This window comes from Rattus norvegicus, chromosome 1 (assembly GCF_021556685.1).
Source record: "Rattus norvegicus strain SHRSP/BbbUtx chromosome 1, alternate assembly SHRSP_T2T, whole genome shotgun sequence".
In the NCBI taxonomy this organism is placed as follows: Eukaryota; Metazoa; Chordata; class Mammalia; order Rodentia; family Muridae; genus Rattus; species Rattus norvegicus.
This window is the reverse complement of record NC_141534.1, coordinates 114,804,608-114,810,541: the sequence shown is the minus strand read 5'-3', so window position 1 is coordinate 114,810,541 and position 5,934 is coordinate 114,804,608. Positions and strand designations below refer to the sequence as shown.

General features: G+C 42.1%; 1 long non-coding RNA gene across 1 annotated transcript; it reads left to right on the top strand.

The window, feature by feature from the left end:
- Nucleotides 1-562: 562 nt before the first annotated feature.
- Nucleotides 563-4,634, top strand: LOC102552287 (uncharacterized). Its single transcript, XR_015646403.1, has 3 exons — nucleotides 563-833; nucleotides 1,060-1,263; nucleotides 3,200-4,634. It is a non-coding gene; the product is annotated as an uncharacterized LOC102552287 (long non-coding RNA).
- Nucleotides 4,635-5,934: the final 1,300 nt, after the last annotated feature.

Below are 5,934 nucleotides of genomic sequence, written 5' to 3'. Positions count from 1 at the left end.
TGAGTGTTTAGGAGAGCACAGTATAGAGAAAGCACCCATTTGGTCCATGAGAGGTTGTCCGGAGAAGCAGACATAGAGCTGGGGTGTACACAGAAGCCCACAGAGGCAAGATTCCTAACTGTGGCAACCATCTTCCACCAAGTTTCCACGTTAGCATCTGAATGTTAGCACTTTTCAAAGGCAGTATTGGGAAGTGAAGAAAAGCTGCTGTCAAATTTGCCAACCCTCCATGAACAAGGTTGTCCTGGCTGACCTGTCTGGACAGGCAGCTGTGTCCTACTCAGGAATGAGAGTATAACCCTCATGGGTCTGGAGTTTATGGTTAAAATGGAACCTTCAGAACAGAGCAATGGGACTGAGTGACATGCCTAGGACCCAGGGACAACTGTGTTCATGCTGTGGTCCCCCAGGCAGACTTTCTAAAAGTAGTGTCAGAACCCGTATTCCTTGTTCAGATGTGCTATTTGAGCACTTGGTGGCCATGGGGATCCAGGCTCTAATCCTGAAGTTCAGTGAATGAAGCAGGATGGTAGACACAACCTGCATTGCGCATTGACAGACTCAAAATTTTCATGAAAAATAGGTTTAAACCATTGTTTTTTTTTCCCCTAGGAATTTTCAGTGGAGATTCAAGATGGCACAGTGGGCATTTCTTTAGCAATGCATACACTAACATAAATTTACAATCATTCCCAGAGAGGCAAAGGATCTCCTCTCCTTACAACTTGTACATTTTATCTCTTATGACAGGAGAGAAGCTTTTGATACCTAGGCACTCACAACAACAGAGTCTAGGAAATAAAAGATCATTTTCTGCTGAAACAGCAAATGTGGTAAGTCTCAATACAGTTACGAATAAAGATAATATGCATGAAATTATGTGAAGGAAATTTAAAATCTCAAGTGTCTTTTTCTGTGTTTAGACTAATATCTATGTGTGTGTGTGTGTGTGTGTGTGTGTGTGTGTGTGTGTGTGTGTGTGTGTGTTTGGGCTCGAGAGTTTGAATTACAGCATGGCAGAAAGAGGGTTTTGACATTTTCCTGTCTTTTATGTCTTAGAACATCCATGACATGATGATGTCACTCTCCCTCCAAACGAGCCGTTCCAAATTTTAAGTGCTCTTGGGCAGAACATTGAAATCAACAACAATTTTTCCTTGGCCACATACATGAGTTTGAGAAAGATCTCATCAAAATGGCAGCGAAACAGGATAAATGTGGAGAAGAAAAAGCAGCCTTTGTGCCAAATCATAAATTTCTAACGTGAGAAACCTGCAGTTTCTATCTCCTTTCCTGAGACTCCTCACTATCTCATCCTGCTTTTCTATATAGATTTCTTTCCTTGCTGACGCCCATGGAATCTGTGGACGTCAACTTGTACTCAGATGTCTGGCAGTGCACACATATGTTTTTCCTTGCAGTTGAAAGATATGGGGAACAAAAGTGCTGATATCATAAATAAATAATTTCATTAGTAGTATACTTAGTTCTTAAGCCTTGTGCACACATAGTACAGCTCACAGGGGAAGAAAGGTTGGAAGAAAAACAGGGTGTCGCTGAACTAGTGAGTATTTAGACTTCCAAATCTCCTCTCAAGCAGATACATGGTTGTCTCTGATGGGTGGCCAAGACTCTTGAGGTGTATGGGGGAGAGGTAGGCCTTCCTGTAGCTACACAGTCACCAGAGGATGGTGGACCACCTGGAGTCAGTGTGGTTAAGCAGAGCTTGCCTTCTACAGACTGTTCATCATATTGGGTAGGCAGAAGAAAAATAAATTACAGAGCTGTCACCAGGAAATAACCTAAAAAGCCTTAGTGACAAGGGGTGCTTTGCCTTTGAATAACAGAATAACAGAAAATGTCACACAAAGCATGAATGGCCCTGAGTTTGGTCAAAGAGTACATATGAAGTTACCCGTGACTCTAAGGTACTCAGAGATTGGGTTGCAAGGGAGGAATTTTTCTGATCATGACTTCATTGATCTCCAGAAGACTGTGTGCATAGCTTCACCTTCCTCTTTCACAGAGGACAAAGCTCTGATTTACAGATGAGCTCAGGTAGCGCAGTTTGCATTATTTATATTGTTCAACTCCTAGAACTGAGGTACTTTTCGTTGTCCATTGGTGGTTTTCAGTAAAGTGCAGGCATTCTCTTAAGACCATAGTAATCTCCCCTCATTTCTTCCCTGTTCCAAAAGCAAATCTCTCTTCCCAGGGACTCATATGTCATCCCTGACATCAGCTTTCCATACTGAGTTTCTGGTCATATCTTCCTCTCAAGTAGAATTTCTTACAGAGTTGATCTTTTTTTTGAATTGTGGACAGATCTGAGGGATAAAGCAGTTTAGCAGAATCTCAAGGTGCAGCATTTGATTAAATGCCCACAGCACTAAGTAACCTCAGTGTCTCCTATCATTACCTAATGATCTGTGAGGTGAGGTGGTGCAAGTCTGCTAAGCAATATACAGAGGAGCTGTGTGCAAAGATTCAAATCGTGAATGGGAATGGAATATAGAGACTGCTGTCTTTATTTCCTAGTTTGAAGTTCAGGAGTACAACCTTTTACCTCAAGGCTCAGTGGGTCTACCTGGTCCCTTCTGAGTGCTGAGATGGCGAACATGCACTGTGTCAGACTAGCTGTGCTCGTTGACAAGTAATGTTTGCTGAATGTGCCAGGTTAGTGGAAGACTAAGGTACTTCTCTCTCCAGGCACAGGGATGGGAATGGATGTTGGATTTCAGGATGTGAGTTTTTAAACTCCAGGAACTTCTGAAACCATGCATACTCAAGCCAAATTTCCTCAAGTTCACAGTTGTATATTTCAATTTATCTGTGTAGCCTAGTCACTCTACTCTATTCCTTTAGACTCTATGTGTTGAAACTTCCCAAGGAAAGGAAATATAAAAACTATGCTGCCAGTGCTAGAAGAGCAAACATCATCAAGGTGGGACTTCATTCTCTATGTGGCTAACCAAATATCTCCAGAGGAGTGCAAGGCTGCACATAGAAAAGCCACAGATGCTGACACTAGTTCAAAGGGAAGGAAATGCTGCCTTAGGAGTTCAGTAAAGAGAAGGGGCTGGCAGGGAATGGAGTTCAAGTCACAAATGAGATATTGTTGCCTCTCCTTACTTGTTTTCTTTGTCTCTTTTCTGATATTAGAACTGTCCTGATTCTCCATTTTGGTATTGTATTGCAGACTATAAAAAACAGGTTTGAGAGGGCAGAGGAGCTGAAGGAGAAGATTCTAAGGGAGTACAAAGAAGAATACACAAACTACCTGGAAGAAAAAAATCAGTGAGGAGGAGCAAGGAAACAGAATTGTGTGTCAAGTACATTGTCTTTTCCTAGTAGTTTTGTGCTGTTTCAGTGGATTGTGTGATTCTAGGAAAGAGCTCCACATGCATTTTGTGCTCCTGTGCGCATGCACGCGTGTACACACACACACACACACACACACACACACACACACACACACACACACACACAATCGAGTACGGTAATAAGAAAACTGAGACCAAACATTACTGAAGACTGATAGACGTACAGGAACTGAAAAAGCAGGAAATAGTGGGTTTCCACCAAACTAGAGGTACAGAACCTAGGCTAAGCTGTCAGACCTGAACAGAACTATACTTGATTCATATCTATACTAACAAGACTTTTCTTCCAAGAATTGAAGTATTGACCCAAATCCTTTTGCCTTCCTGCAGAAGAATAAAGAAGAGAAAATAGACCAGAAGAAAGCCTTCTGGGAGGACATAAGAGAAATCCTGTGTATGGCAGGATTTTCTAAATGGGCTTCCTTTCCTTTTGCACAACTCTATGGTGAAAGAAACAAAGGTAAGGAGGTGGGCCATGGAGCAACATTACCAAAAAGAACCTTCAGCCCACCAGTAGAGTCTTTACAAAAGGAATCATGTGATGAAGTAACCCCATGAAAATCAGCATCTGCCAAGGAGGCTGCAAAAACATTCATCGAGGGAAGGCTGGGTGAGTCACCACAGGTTTCTGACTTGGACAACCTGGTATAGACGTGCTTCCACTGCATCTGGGTCAACCACACAGGAGTAACACTGAAGCTCAAAAGTAAGGCAAGGTAGAGTTGTCTGAAGTCTGGAGCACTGATCCCAACAGAGAACACTGGATCATCTGCCATGTCCTCAGACTTCTGTTTCCATGAATCCATTTACTCTCCTATGATAAGAACCTCCTGTGATGAATGGTGTCTTTTTTTTTTAACTGCCTTGCTGTTGTCTTGTGCAGAAATCAATATTTCTGGATGTGTCTGTAATTCGATTGTAAAGAAATTTCTGAGCTTGCCCTGAAGTTCTAAGGCCACAAAGGGACTTCCTCATCCATACAACATAACATGACTACAGACAGACTGTGGTGGTCTGGACTCTGTGTATATATTTGTCCTGTCTGCAACACGTTAATACTTGATGGGGTTTCTCACAACCTCACAGCTCCTGGTAAAATGTCCCACACTTTCTTCAAGGTGGATGCTACGGGATATTAGGTGTTTGGCTCAATCTATGTCTGGAAGTCACAAACCTTGTAAGACATGTGTGTCAGGTTAAGTTTAAGGCAACACTCAGAAGTACACAGGACAACACAAGTCCAGACCTTGAGTCCAGAGGCAAAAATCTAGAGATAGGAACTAAGAACAAAGAAGACATGTCTGTACCAGGGGAGACACAGCAAAAGTTTTCCATTTCTCTGGCTGTTTAGCTTACAGGACTCACCTGAGTTAGGAGAGTACTTTGTCCAATGAGTCTGTGTACACACAGAGAAATTTTACAATCAGCTCATAGTTACATCATGAGATATTGCTTGATCTACTCTAGCTGACAATAAAAATCCATGGCCACATCTTCCAGACACCAGGATCCAAAGCTTGGAGAAAAAAATACCTACTAATTATTGGAAGGGGCTGAAGGAGAGCATCTCAAAGGCTTTGCATTTCTCTCCCAGGTTACCAGGCTGAGTTCTGTCTCAGGGATAACAGACCTTGTTACCTCAGATTTTTCTCTCTTTTGGACTTCAGTTAAGAATAGGAGAGGCCTGCATCAGCTGGTCCTCCCTCAGGATTCATGTGAGAAATTCCTCACCTCAGCAAGGAAGAAAACTAAGAAAGGAATCTAAACATGTGGGGTGTTATGTAGATGCCTGGAAAATATATAAACATTTCTTATCTGAGGCACTTTCCTCCCCCTTGCCTTTCTATGATTCTCAGGGAACATATCTAGGGTGTCTATCCATATATATGATACTAGATTAGGAGCTATGAGTGACAAAGCCAGGCACCTTAAATTTGATGACTTTGTATGTGGTTGCTTCTCAGAATTTTTTAATTCAACAATTTTGGTCAATGATATAGTTAGAAATTTTCATTCCAGTTGGGGCTAGTGCCAGTAATTCCAGTCACTGACATATTGAGCCTTCCTACAAGTTAAAAATCAGACTCACAGTCAGAGTGCTATATTGTCTTAAAGAGAAGAAGGCAGACCGAAAATCAGAGAGGCAGACAGCAAGGCAAGAAAAAGACTTGTAAGTTGTAAAAAGAAAAGAAGGACTCAATTGCTTTTGGGTCCTGGTCTGCTTTTGGGTCCTTACCTACTCTGGTAAGCCTTGGAATATAAATTATCTTATAACCTCCAGACTCCTAAGAAGACTTGCAGGTTGATGCAGGGAAGTGCATAGGTTCAGAAGGTGTCAGGTTCTACTCAACATCTGTTCCTTTATACTGTACCTCAACAAAAGACAAGAGCACCCAAGGTCTTAAAACACCAAAGGGAGAAAAAGCACTGAGATTCATACCCTGGTGTGGGCTGGGGCTTCATGAGTGTTTTGAGAGGGTCTAAGACCTCCAAGTATTGTGATGTTATCTCTCGGCAGGTTGGACAAGAGTATCAGGTGACCAACATTGTC